This window comes from Anomaloglossus baeobatrachus, chromosome 11, assembly GCF_048569485.1.
Source record: "Anomaloglossus baeobatrachus isolate aAnoBae1 chromosome 11, aAnoBae1.hap1, whole genome shotgun sequence".
In the NCBI taxonomy this organism is placed as follows: domain Eukaryota; kingdom Metazoa; phylum Chordata; class Amphibia; order Anura; family Aromobatidae; genus Anomaloglossus; species Anomaloglossus baeobatrachus.
In genome coordinates this window covers 186677550-186692057 of record NC_134363.1, presented here as the reverse complement: position 1 = coordinate 186692057, position 14508 = coordinate 186677550, and the positions used below count along the sequence as shown (strand labels likewise).

General features: G+C 54.6%; 1 protein-coding gene across 1 annotated transcript in view; it reads left to right on the top strand.

Moving 5' to 3' along the window:
• CHEK1 (checkpoint kinase 1) overlaps positions 1-14508 on the top strand; it is a 72102-nt gene that overhangs the window by 19572 nt on the left and 38022 nt on the right.

The window sequence follows — 14508 nt, the reverse complement described above, 5'->3', positions numbered from 1 at the left end:
TCAGCAGCAGCTGCTGACTATGTCGGATGGAAGAAAAGAGGGCCCATAACAGGGCCCCCGGCATGCTCCCTTCTCACCCCACTCTGGTCGGCGGTGCTGTTAAGGTTGAGGTACCCATTGCGGGTACATAGGCAGGAGCCACATGCTGTTTTCTTCGGCGCTCCATTGGGAGACCCAGACGATTGGGGTGTATAGTACTGCCTCCGGAGGCCACACAAAGCATTACACTAAAAAGTGTAAGGCCCCTCCCCTTCTGGCTATACACCCCCAGTGGGATCACTGGCTCACCAGTTTTCTGCTTTGTGCGAAGGAGGTCAGACATCCACGCATAGCTCCACTGTTTAGTCAGCAGCAGCTGCTGACTATGTCGGATGGAAGAAAAGAGGGCCCATACTAGGGCCCCCAGCATGCTCCCTTCTCACCCCACTTTATGTCGGCGGTGTTTGTTAAGGTTGAGGTACCCATTGTGGGTACGGAGGCTGGAGCCCACATGCTGCTTTCCTTCCCCATCCCCCTGAGGGGCTCTGAGGAAGTGGGATCTTACCGGCCCCCAAGCCCTGAGGCCGGGCTCCATCCACAGACCCATGGAACCTGCTGGATACGGAGCTGGGTACCGTTCAGGGACAAGGCCCTGCGACATTCAGGTACTCTGTGTCCCAAACAGGCCGCGCACGTTCCAGACTTGCTGGGTGTGCTAGTGCGCCGGGGACAGTAGCGCTGCACGCTGGGGTTACAGTCACTACAGTTTGTCTGAGTGACTTTATGTGTTGGGGACTGCCGCGCTGGCCGCCCCTGGAGCGGCGGCGCGGCTGCGACTTGTAGTGCGCCGGGGACTTAGCGCCGACCGTGCTTTTACGACGGCGTCGCTTATAAATTTAGTCCCCGGCTTCTGCGGCCTAGCTCCGCTTCGTTCCCGCCCCCACCCTGTCAATCAGGGCAAGGGAGAGACGCTGTACGATTAATCAGCGCCGAGGGCTGGAGTCTTATTTACATGCTCCAGCCCTCTCACTGAGCACAGTGGGACGCAGGCTTCCCGCTCTTTGTCTGCACACGCCCAGGGCCCGCCCCTCTCCATAGGACGCCGGCAGCCATTCCTACATGCAGTCTGGCTGGAGAACGGACACAGGCTCTGGGAGACCCAGACAAGGGATTTCTGGCGACCACACACCCGCGTTAAGCGGGCGGTAAGCAGCACTTTAGTGCTGGCCCCACTAGTGCCACAGTGTTATTTTGGTGTACCTTTTTTTCTCTATACCATATATATATGTTTATATATATTGCACTGTAAGGTCGCTTCTTGGCTGTATACCCTATCTTGCTCTGAGGAGACGACAACATGTCATCCGCAAAACGCAAGGGTGCCAAGACACAGGCTGTATACGCTGCTTGTGCCGCTTGTGGGGCTGATCTACCGGCAGGTTACAATGACCCCCATTGTGTGCAATGTTCGGTCCCTGTGCCACTTCGTCAGCCAGAGCCTATGGTGGTAGTGGCCCAGGCAGAGTCGCCGGTGAACCCTGTCCCGGTGACGGGGACAGAGTTTGCAGTTTTTGCTGACAAGATGTCTGTCACTATGACAAAGATCCTAGAGACCTTGCAGGCCAGGCCAGTTACTCAGACCATGGACACTGCTGCGGCAACGTTCCCCGGTCCCCCTCAGTTGGAGTTAATCCGTGCTTCAAGGGGGTCCCAGGCATCTCAGCCTGACGGCTCTGATTCAGATGACAGTCCCAGGCAGCCTAAGCGTGCTCGCTGGGAGAGACCCTCCACGTCATCACGCGGATCAGGGTCTCAGCGAGAAGAGTCTCTACATGATGAGACAGAGGAGGGTGATCAGGAGTCTAATCCTGAGACCGCTCTCAATCTGGATACTCCTGATGGTGACGCCATGGTAAATGACCTTATAGCGGCCATCAATAGTCTATTGGAAATTTCTCCCCCTGCCCCTTCTGCAGAGGAGGCAGCTGCACAGCAGGAGAAGTTCCAGTTCCGGTATCCCAAGCGTAAACTGAGTACTTTTCTGGACCACTCTGACTTCAGAGAATCAGTCCAGAAACACCATGCTTACCCAGACAAGCGTTTCTCCAAACGTCTTAAGGATACACGTTATCCCTTTCCCCCTGACGTGGTCAAACGCTGGACCCAGTGTCCAAAGGTGGACCCCCCAATCTCCAGGCTTGCGGCTAGATCCATAGTCGCAGTGGAGGATGGGGCTTCACTTAAAGATGCCAATGACAGACAGATGGACCTTTGGTTAAAGTCTGTCTATGAAGCTATCGGCGCGTCGTTTGCTCCAGCATTCGCGGCCGTGTGGGCACTCCAAGCTATTTCAGCTGGTCTGGCACAGGTGGACTCTATCATACGTCCAGCAGTGCCGCGAGTGGCGTCCCTAACCTCGCAAATGTCTGCGTTTGCGACTTACGCTATCAACGCTGTCCTGGACTCTACAAGCCGTACCTCAATGGCGTCTGCCAACTCTGTGGTTTTGCGCAGAGCCTTGTGGTTAAAGGAATGGAAAGCGGATTCTGCTTCCAAAAAATGTTTGACCAGCTTGCCACTATCTGTAGATAGACTGTTTGGTGAACAATTGGCTGAAATCATTAAACAATCCAAGGGTAAAGACTCCTCCTTACCCCAGCCCAGATCAAGCAAACCTCAACAGAGGAAGTGGCAGTCGAGGTTTCGGTCCTTTCGAGGCTCCGGCAAGACCCAATTCTCCTCGTCCAAAGGGACTCAGAAGGAGCAAAGGAGCTCAGATTCCTGGCGGGCTCACTCACGCCCCAAGAAAGCAACCGGAGGAACCGCTTCCAAGGCGGCTGCCTCATGACTTTCGGCCTCATCCCTCCGCATCCTCGGTCGGTGGCAGGCTCTCCCGCTTTTGCGACATTTGGCTGCCACAGGTCAAAGACCGGTGGGTAACAGACATTTTGTCTCACGGGTACAGGATAGAGTTCAGTTCTCGTCCTCCGCCTCGGTTCTTCAGAACCTCCCCACATCCCGACCGAGCAGATGCCCTTCTGCAGGCGGTGTGCTCACTAAAAGCAGAAGGAGTGGTGATCCCTGTTCCTCTGCAGGAACAAGGGCAAGGTTTTTACTCCAATCTCTTTGTGGTTCCAAAAAAGGACGGCTCGTTTCGTCCTGTTCTGGACCTAAAGCTGCTCAACAAGCATGTGAACGCCAGACGGTTCCGGATGGAATCCCTCCGCTCAGTCATTGCCTCAATGTCTCAAGGAGATTTCCTTGCATCAATAGACATCAAAGATGCTTATCTCCACGTGCCGATTGCTACAGAGCACCAACGTTTTTTACGTTTCGTGATAGGAGACGACCATCTCCAGTTCGTAGCTCTGCCATTTGGTCTGGCGACAGCCCCACGGGCTTTCACCAAGGTCATGGCGGCAGTGGTAGCAGTCTTGCATTCTCAGGGACATTCGGTGATCCCTTACTTAGACGATCTACTTGTCAAAGCACCCTCTCAAGAGGCATGCCAACACAGCCTGAATGTTGCGCTGGAGACTCTCCAGACTTTCGGGTGGATCATCAACTTTTCAAAGTCAAACCTGGCACCGACTCAATCACTAATGTATCTTGGCATGGAGTTTCATACTCTCTCAGCGATAGTGAAGCTTCCGCTGGACAAGCAGCGGTCACTACAGACAGGGGTGCAGTCTCTCCTTCACGGTCAGTCGCACTCCTTAAGGCGCCTCATGCACTTCCTAGGGAAGATGGTGGCAGCAATGGAGGCAGTCCCGTTCGCGCAGTTTCATCTGCGCCCACTTCAATGGGACATTCTCCGCCAATGGGACGGGAAGACAACTTCCCTGGACAGGAAAGTCTCCCTTTCTCAGACGGCCAAGGACTCTGCAATGGTGGCTTCTTCCCACCTCATTATCGCAGGGAAGATCATTCCTGCCCCCATCCTGGGCAGTGGTCACGACAGACGCGAGTCTGTCAGGGTGGGGAGCAGTTTTTCTCCACCACAGGGCTCAAGGGACGTGGGCTCAGCAGGAGTCCACCCTTCAGATCAATGTTCTGGAAATCAGGGCAGTGTATCTTGCCCTATTAGCCTTCCAGCAGTGGCTGGAAGGAAAGCAGATCCGAATTCAGTCGGACAACTCCACAGCGGTGGCATACATCAACCACCAAGGAGGGACACGCAGTCGGCAAGCCTTCCAGGAAGTCAGGCGGATTCTGATGTGGGTGGAGGAAAAAGCATCCACCATATCAGCAGTTCACATCCCGGGCGTAGAAAACTGGGAAGCAGACTTCCTCAGTCACCAGGGCATGGACGCAGGGGAATGGTCCCTTCACCCGGACGTGTTTCAGGAAATCTGCCGCCGCTGGGGGGTGCCGGACGTCGACCTAATGGCGTCTCGGCACAACAACAAGGTTCCGACCTTCATAGCGCGGTCTCGCGATCAAAGAGCTCTGGCGGCAGACGCCTTAGTGCAAGATTGGTCGCAGTTCCGGCTCCCTTATGTGTTTCCACCTCTGGCACTCTTGCCCAGAGTGTTACGCAAGATCAGATCCGATTGCGGCCGCGTCATACTCGTCGCCCCAGACTGGCCGAGGAGGTCGTGGTACCCGGATCTGTGGCATCTCACGGTCGGCCAACCGTGGGCACTACCAGACCGTCCAGGCTTACTGTCCCAAGGGCCGTTTTTCCATCGGAATTCTGCGGCCCTGAACCTGACTGTGTGGCCATTGAGTCCTGGATCCTAGCGTCTTCAGGATTACCCCAAGGGGTCGTGGCCACCATGAGACAGGCTAGGAAGTCCACTTCTGCTAAGATCTACCACAGAACGTGGAAGATTTTCTTATCCTGGTGCTCTGCACAAGGAGTATCCCCCTGGCCATTCGCGTTACCTGTCGTTCTTTCCTTCCTGCAATCTGGGTTGGAAAAGGGCTTGTCGCTAGGCTCCCTTAAAGGGCAAGTCTCGGCGCTATCCGTGTTTTTTCAGAAGCGTATAGCACGACTTTCTCAGGTGCGCACGTTCCTGCAGGGGGTTTGTCATATCGTACCTCCGTACAGGCGGCCGTTAGATCCGTGGGATCTAAACAAGGTCTTTGTTGCTCTCCAGAAGCCGCCCTTCGAGCCTCTGAGGGATGTGTCACTTTCTCGACTCTCACAGAAAGTGGCCTTTCTGGTAGCGGTCACGTCTCTTCGGAGAGTGTCTGAACTAGCAGCGCTGTCTTCCAAAGCTCCTTTCCTGGTGTTCCACCAGGACAAGGTAGTGCTGCGCCCCATTCAGGAGTTTCTCCCTAAGGTGGTATCCTCTTTTCATCTTAATCAGGATATCTCTTTGCCTTCGTTTTGTCCTCATGCAGTGCATCGGTATGAAAAGGATTTACATTTGTTGGATCTGGTGAGAGCACTCAGAATCTACATTTCCCGCACGGCGCCCCTGCGCCGCTCGGATGCACTCTTTGTCCTTGTCGCTGGTAAGCGCAAAGGGTCGCAGGCTTCCAAAGCCACCCTGGCTCGATGGATCAAAGAACCAATTCTTGAAGCCTACCGTTCTGCTGGGCTTCCGGTTCCATCAGGGCTGAAGGCCCATTCTACCAGAGCCGTGGGTGCGTCCTGGGCATTACGACACCAGGCTACGGCTCAACAGGTGTGCCAGGCAGCTACCTGGTCGAGTCTGCACACTTTCACCAAACATTATCAGGTGCATACCTATGCTTCGGCGGACGCCAGCCTAGGTAGAAGAGTCCTGCAGGCGGCAGTTGTCTCCCCGTAGGGGAGGGCTGTCTTTGCAGCTCTAACATGAGGTATTTCTTTACCCACCCAGGGACAGCTTTTGGACGTCCCAATCGTCTGGGTCTCCCAATGGAGCGCCGAAGAAGAAGGGAATTTTGTTACTTACCGTAAATTCCTTTTCTTCTAGCTCCTTTTGGGAGACCCAGCACCCGCCCTGTTGTCCTTCGGGATTTTTGGTTGTTTTTCGGGTCCACATGTTGTTCATGTTGAATGGTTTTCAGTTCTCCGATGTTACTTCGGAGTGAATTTGTTTAAACCAGTTATTGGCTTTCCTCCTTCTTGCTTTTGCACTAAAACTGGTGAGCCAGTGATCCCACTGGGGGTGTATAGCCAGAAGGGGAGGGGCCTTACACTTTTTAGTGTAATGCTTTGTGTGGCCTCCGGAGGCAGTGCTATACACCCCAATCGTCTGGGTCTCCCAATAGGAGCTAGAAGAAAAGGAATTTACGGTAAGTAACAAAATTCCCTTCTTCCTTCCCCATCCCTTAAGGGCTCTGGGTGAAGTGGGATCCTAATCGGTCTCCAGGCACTGGGACCGTGCTCCCTCCGCAGCCCCTGGGGAATCTGCTGGACAGGAGCTGGGTATAGTCAGGGACAAGGCCCTGCTACTGTGAGGTACTCTGTGTCCCCTTGGGGATGGCGCATGGAGCGCTTGTGTCATACACGCTGCAGCACTGCTGGGTGTGTTAGTGCGCCGGGACTACCGCGCTGACCGCGCTTGTTTGCCGGCCACGCTTATAACTTTAGTCCCCGGCTTCTGCGGCCTAGTACCGCATATTCCCGCCCCCGGGCCTGCCAGTCAGGGGAAGGGAGGGACGCTGCACAGGACGTCAGCGCTGAGGGCTGGAGCATACTCTGTATCCTCCTCCCCCCTCACTGACCACCGTGGGGCACCAGATTCCCGCACTTTCTAGGGCACGCCCACGGCCCCCTCCTCCTCTCAGAACGCCGGCAGCCATTCCTTTCAGCACTTCTGAAGCTGGAGAGGAGAGACAACACGGCTCTGGGAGGCCCAGGCAGGGAATCTGGTGGTCACACAACCGCTTTGGGCGGTCGGTAAGCAGCACCTGTTTCTAGGTGCTGGCCCCCCTGGGTGCCGAAGTGTATGTGTGTATATATATATATATATATATATATATATGCTTATATGCTATACATTTACTCTGTACGGTCGCACTGTTGATTTTTGGCTATATACCCTCCCGGATTGTACTCAGAGGAGACAACAGCATGTCGTCCGCAAAAAGCAAGGGTGCCAAAGCACAGGCTTACTTTGCAACCTGTACCTCATGTGCGGCTATACTACCGGCAGGTTCCACCTACCCTCATTGTGTGCAATGCTCGGCCCCTGTGGCACTTACTCAGCGGAGCCTCTGCCACTGGTGGCCCAGGTGGAACCACCTGCTACCACTGTCCAGGTGACAGGGACGGAGTTTGCAGTATTCGCTGACAAACTTTCTGAGACTATGGATAAATGGTCTGCTAAGATACTAGAAGCCTTGCAGTCCAGGCCGGTAACACAGGCCCCGGGCACTGTTGAATCATTGACCCCTGGTCCCCCTCAATTGGAACAGCAAAGTGCTCCTGGGGTGACTCATAGGTCCCAAGGTGAGGTCTCTGACACAGACCGCAGTCCCAGGCCGCCTAAGCGGGCTCGCTGGGAGCTTCCCTCGACTTCATCACACTGCTCAGGGTCTCAGTAGGAGGACTCTCTGGATGATGAAGCGGAGGTAGCAGATCAGGATTCTGATCCTGAGGCCGCTCTCAACCTAGATACACCTGAAGGTGACGCCATAGTGAATGACCTTATAGCGTCCATCAATCAGGTGTTGGATCTTTCTCCCCCAGCTCCTCCAATTGAGGAGTCAGCTTCTCAGCAGGAGAAATTCCGTTTCAGGTTTCCCAAGCGTACAATGAGTACGTTTCTGGATCACTCTGACTTCAGAGATACAGTCCAGAAACACCGAGCTTGTCCAGATAAGCGTTTTTCCAAGCGCCTTAAGGATACACGTTATCCCTTCCCCCCTGACGTTGTCAAGGGCTGGACTCAGTGTCCTAAGGTGGATCCTCCAGTCTCCAGACTGGCGGCTAGATCCATACTTGCAGTGGAAGATGGGGCTTCACTCAAAGATGCCACTGACAGGCAGATGGAGCTCTGGTTGAAATCCATCTATGAAGCTATCGGCGCGTCCTTTGCTCCGGCATTCGCAGCCGTATGGGCACTCCAAGCTATCTCAGCTTGTCAGGCGCAGATTAATACAGTCACTCGTACGTCTGCTCCGCAAGTGGTGTCCTTAACCTCTCAGGCGTCGGCGTTTGCGTCCTACGCCATTAATGCTGTCCTGGACTCTGCGAGCCGTACGGCGGTAGCATCCGCCAATTCGGTGGCAGTCCGCAGGGCCATGTGGCTACGTGAATGGAAGGCAGACTCTGCTTCCAAAAAGTTCTTAACCGGTTTGCCATTTTCTGGCGACCGCCTGTTTGGTGAGCGATTGGATGAAATCATTAAACAATCCAAGGGAAAGGACTCATCCTTACCCCAGTCCAAACCAAATAGACCTCAACAACGGAAGGTACAATCGAGGTTTCGGTCCTTTCGGCCCGCGGGCAGGTCTCAATTCTCCTCGTCCAACAGGCCACAGAAGGGTCAGACGAACTCCGATTCATGGCGGTCTAAGTCACGTCCTAAAAAGACCGCCGGAGGAACCGCTCCCAAAGCGGCCTCCTCATGACTTACGGCCTCCTCACACCGCATCCTCGGTCGGTGGCAGGCTCTCCCGCTTTTGCGACGCCTGGCTGCCACAGGTACAAGACCGTTGGGTGAGAGACATTCTGTCTCACGGTTACAGGATAGAGTTCAGCTCTCGTCCTCTGACTCGATTCTTCAGAACATCTCCGCCCCCCGAGCGAGCCGATGCTCTTCTGCAGGCGGTGAGCACTCTGAAGGCAGAAGGAGTGGTGATCCCGGTTCCTTTTCAGCAACAGGGTCACGGTTTTTACTCCAACTTGTTTGTGGTGCCAAAAAAGGACGGATCTTTCCGTCCTGTTCTGGACCTAAAACTGCTCAACAAACACGTAAAAACCAGGCGGTTCCGGATGGAATCGCTCCGCTCCGTCATCGCCTCAATGTCCCAAGGAGATTTCCTAGCATCAATCGACATCAAAGATGCTTATCTCCACGTACCGATTGTTTTCACCAAGGTCATGGCAACAGTGGTGGCAATCCTACACTCTCAGGGACACTCGGTGATCCCTTACTTAGACGATCTGCTTGTCAAGGCACCCTCTCGAGTGGCATGCCAACACAGCCTGAACATTGCTCTGGAGACTCTCCAGAGATTCGGGTGGATCATCAATTTTCCAAAGTCAAATCTGACACCGGCCCAATCACTGACATATCTCGGCATGGAGTTTCATACTCTCTCAGCGATAGTGAAGCTTCCGCTGGACAAACAGCGTTCACTACAGACAGGGGTGCAATCTCTCCTTCAAGGCCAGTCACACCCCTTGAGGCGCCTCATGCACTTCCTAGGGAAGATGGTGGCAGCAATGGAGGCAGTTCCTTTTGCGCAGTTTCATCTGCGTCCACTTCAATGGGACATTCTCCGCAAGTGGGACAGGAAGTCGACGTCCCTCGACAGGAACGTCTCCCTTTCTCAGGCAGCCAAAGCCTCCCTTCGATGGTGGCTTCTTCCCACTTCATTGTCGAAGGGGAAATCCTTCCTACCCCCATCCTGGGCGGTGGTCACGACGGATGCGAGTCTGTCAGGGTGGGGAGCGGTCTTTCTCCACCACAGGGCTCAGGGTACCTGGACTCAGCCAGAGTCCTCGCTTCAGATCAATGTTCTGGAGATAAGGGCAGTGTATCTTGCCCTAAAGGCGTTCCAGCCGTGGCTGGAAGGCAAACAGATCCGAATTCAGTCGGACAACTCCACAGCGGTGGCATACATCAACCACCAAGGCGGAACACGCAGTCGGCAAGCCTTCCAGGAAGTCCGGCGGATTCTGCTGTGGGTGGAGGCCACAGCCTCCACCATAGCCGCAGTTCACATCCCGGGCGTAGAAAACTGGGAAGCAGATTATCTCAGTCGCCAGGGCATGGACGCAGGGGAATGGTCCCTTCACCCGGACGTGTTTCAAGAGATCTGTTGCCGCTGGGGGATGCCGGACGTCGACCTAATGGCGTCCCGGCACAACAACAAGGTCCCGGCATTCATGGCACGGTCTCAAGATCCCAGAGCTCTGGCGGCAGACGCCTTAGTTCAGGATTGGTCGCAGTTTCAGCTCCCTTATGTGTTTCCTCCTCTGGCACTGTTGCCCAGAGTGTTACGCAAGATCATGGCCGACTGCCGCCGCGCCATCCTCGTCGCTCCAGACTGGCCGAGGAGGTCGTGGTACCCGGATCTGTGGCATCTCACGGTGGGCCAACCGTGGGCACTACCAGACCGACCAGACTTGCTGTCTCAAGGGCCGTTTTTCCATCTGAATTCTGCGGCCCTCAACCTGACTGTGTGGCCATTGAGTCCTGGGTCCTAGCGTCTTCAGTGTTATCTCAAGAGGTCATTGCCACTATGAGACAGGCTAGGAAACCAACGTCCGCCAAGATCTACCACAGGACGTGGAGGATATTCTTATCCTGGTGCTCTGCTCAGGGTTTTTCTCCCTGGCCGTTTACCTTGCCCACTTTTCTTTCCTTCCTTCAATCCGGATTGGAAAAGGGTTTGTCGCTCGGCTCCCTTAAGGGACAAGTCTCAGCGCTCTCTGTGTTTTTTCAGAAGCGCCTAGCCAGACTTCCACAGGTACGCACGTTCCTGCAGGGGGTTTGTCACATAGTCCCTCCTTACAAGCGTCCGTTAGAACCCTGGGATCTGAACAGGGTGCTGATGGCTCTTCAGAAACCACCCTTCGAGCCAATGAAGGATATTTCTCTTTCACGCCTTTCGCAGCAAGTGGTTTTTCTAGTAGCAGTCACTTCACTTCGGAGAGTGTCTGAGCTAGCAGCGCTGTCATGCAAAGCTCCTTTCCTGGTGTTTCACCAGGACAAGGTGGTTCTGCGTCCGGTTCCGGAATTTCTCCCTAAGGTGGTATCCCCCTTTCATCTCAATCAGGATATCTCCTTACCTTCTTTTTGTCCTCATCCAGTTCACCAATGTGAAAAGGATTTGCACTTGTTAGATCTGGTGAGAGCACTCAGACTCTACATTTCTCGTACGGCGCCCCTGCGCCGCTCGGATGCACTCTTTGTCCTTGTCGCTGGCCAGCGTAAAGGGTCACAGGCTTCCAAATCAACCCTGGCTCGGTGGATCAAGGAACCAATTCTCGAAGCCTACCGTTCTTCTGGGCTTCCGGTTCCCTCAGGGCTGAAGGCCCATTCTATCAGAGCCGTGGGTGCGTCCTGGGCTTTGCGGCACCAGGCTACGGCTCAGCAGGTGTGTCAGGCGGCTACCTGGTCGAGCCTGCACACTTTCACGAAACACTATCAGGTGCATACCTATGCTTCGGCAGATGCCAGCCTAGGTAGGTGAGTCCTTCAGGCGGCGGTTGCCCACCTGTAGGAAGGGGCCGTTTTACGGCTCTATTACGAGGTATTATTTTACCCACCCAGGGACTGCTTTTGGACGTCCCAATTGTCTGGGTCTCCCAATGGAGCGACAAAGAAGAATGGAATTTCTTTTTCGCTCTATTGGGAGACCCAGACAATTGGGTGTATAGGCTATGCCTCCGGAGGCAGCACAAAGTATTACACTTAAAAGTGTTAAGCCCCTTCCCTTCTGCCTATACACCCCCCGTGCTCCCACGGGCTCCTCAGTTTTTATGCTTTGTGCGAAGGAGGCAGACATGCAAGCACAGCTCCACAGATTAGTCAGCAGCAGCTGCTGACTAGGTCGGATGGAAGAAAAGTGGGCCCATATAGGGCCCCCAGCATGCTCCCTTCTCACCCCACTTTTGTCGGCGGTGTTGTTAAGGTTGAGGTATCCCTTGCGGGTACGGAGGCTGGAGCCCACATGCTGTTTTCCTTCCCCATCCCCCTCAGGGCTCTGGGTGAAGTGGGATCTTATCGGTCTCCAGGCACTGAGACCGGGCTTCATCCACAACTCCTGTGGAGCCTGATGGATAGGAGCCGATACCGTTCAGGGACATGGCCCTGCATCTTAAAGGTACTCTGTATCCCTATGGGGACCGCGCACGGCATCACCTCAGCTTTGCTGGGTGTGCTAGTGCACCGGGGACCGCGGCGCTGACCGGGCCTATATGTGCCATTACACACTCAGCGTCGCTGAGTGTGTTTATATGTAAGGGCTACCGCACTGACCGCCGTTGCCACGGGACACTGCGGCGCGGCTGGGACTTGTAGTTCGCCGGGGACTTTCACGCGACCGCGCTTTTACGGCGGCCGCGTTTATTACTACAGTCCCCGGCTTCATTGCGGCCTAGTTTCCCTTTTTTTCTCCCGCCCTCAGCCCTGACAGGCAGGGGAAGGGCGGGACGCTGCACGGAGCGAGCAGCAATGAGGGCTGGAGTATGATTTACATGCTCCACTCCCCTCACTGTGCACAGTATGAGCGCCCGTTTCGCGCTCTTTCTAGGCCACGCCCACAGCTTCCTCAGCTCGTCAGGACGCCGCAGCCATTCCTGTCAGCTCCACCGACGCTGCAGAGAGGGACATATTCATGGGAGACCCAGACACGGTCTCTGGTGGCCTCACAACCGCTTAGGCGGCTGGTAAGCAGCACATGTGGTGCTAGCCCCATGGTGCTGTATTGTATGGGTACATTATTTGTGTACTGTATATAATTTACACTGTATGAGCACAGTTCTTTCTGGCTATATACCCTATTGTGTTACTCAGGGAAAACTATAGCATGGCGCCCATAAAAGGCAGGGGTGCCAAAACACAGGCTTATTATGTTGCCTGCGCCGCATGTAAGACCCAGCTACCGGCAGGTTCCACTGACCCTCATTGTGTGCAGTGTTCGACCCCTGTGACACTTCCTCAGCCGGATCCTCTGCTAAGAGGGGCCCAGGGGGAGCCACCTGTTGACACTGTCCAGGTGACGGGGACTGAGTTTGCAGCCTTTAAGGATCAACTCTCTGAGACTATGGCTAAGATACTAGAAGCCTTGCAGTCCAGACCGGTATCTCAGCAAAGGGACTCTGTTGAATCATTGTTCCCTGACCCCCCTCAGTTGGACCAACAATGTCCTCACGGGGTATCTCATACATCCCAGACGGAGGGCTCGGACTTAGAACCTAGCCCCAGATCGTCTAAGCGGGCCCGCTTAGAATTTCCCTCGACATCATATTGTTTAGGGTCTCAGCGGGGGGATTCTCTGGTTGATGATGCGGAAACAGCTGATCAGGATTCTGATCCTGGGAGCGCTCTCAATCTTAATTCTCCAGACGAGGACGCCATAGTGAATGATCTTATTGCATCCATTCATCAGTTGCTGGATATTCTTCCCTCAGCCCCTCCGGCGGAGGAGTCAGATTCTCAGCAGGAGAAATTTCGCTTCAGGTTCCCCAAGCGTACACAGAGTATGTTTCTAGACCACTCTGATTTCAGAGAGGCAATCCAGAATCACCATGCTTGTCCAGATAAGCGTTTCTCTAAGCGCCTTAAGGATACACGTTATCCTTTTCCCCCGGAAGTGGTTAAAGGTTGGATTCAATGTCCCAAAGTGGATCCTCCAATCTCCAGACTGGCGGCTAGATCCATACTTGCAGTGGAAGATGGGGCCTCGCTTAAGGATGCCACTGACAGGCAGATGGAGCTCTGGATGAAATCCATCTATGAAGCTATCGGAGCTTCTTTTGCCCCAGCATTCGCAGCCGTATGGGCGCTACAAGCTATATCAGCAGGTCAAGAGAAAATTGAAGCGGCCGCCCCACAAGTGGCTTCCATTACCTCCCAGACCTCGGCAATTGCGTCTTACGCTATGAATGCTGTCCTGGACTCTGTGAGCCGTACGGCAGTTGCGACCGCCAATTCGGTAGTAGTCCGCAGGGCCTTGTGGCTACGGGAGTGGAAGGCAGATTCCGCTTCCAAAAAGCGTTTAACCGGTTTGCCAATTTCTGGCGACAGGCTCTTTGGCGAGCGCCTGGATGAAATCATCAAACAATCCAAGGGAAAGGATACATCCTTACCCCAGCCCAAGCAGAACCTCTCCCAACAGAGGAGAGGGCAGTCGAGGTTTCGGTCCTTTCGAGGCGCGGGCAGGTCCCAATTCTCCTCGTCCAAAAGGTCTCAGAAAGAACAAAGGAACTCTGATGCATGGCGGTCTAAGTCACGTCCTAAAAAGGCCATTGGGAGCACCGCTAACAAAGCGGCTGCCTCATGACTTTCTACCTCCTCTAGTAGCATCCTCGGTCGGTGGCAGGCTCTCCCGCTTTTGCGACACCTGGCTGCCACAAATAAAAGACCGCTGGGTGAGAGACATTCTCTCTCACGGTTACAAGATAGAGTTCATCTCTCGTCCCCCGACTCGATTCTTCCGGTCCTCTCCGCCTCCCGAGCGAGCCGAGGCTCTTCGGCAGGCGCTGGGCACTCTGAAGGCAGAAGGAGTGGTGGTCCCTGTTCCTCTTCAGCAACAGGGCCACGGTTTTTACTCCAACTTGTTTGTGGTCCCAAAGAAGGACGGGTCCTTCTGTCCTGTCCTGGACCTGAAACTTCTCAACAAACACGTAAAGACCAGGCGGTTCCGGATGGAATCCCTCCGTTCCGTCATCGCCTCAATGTCCCAGGGAGA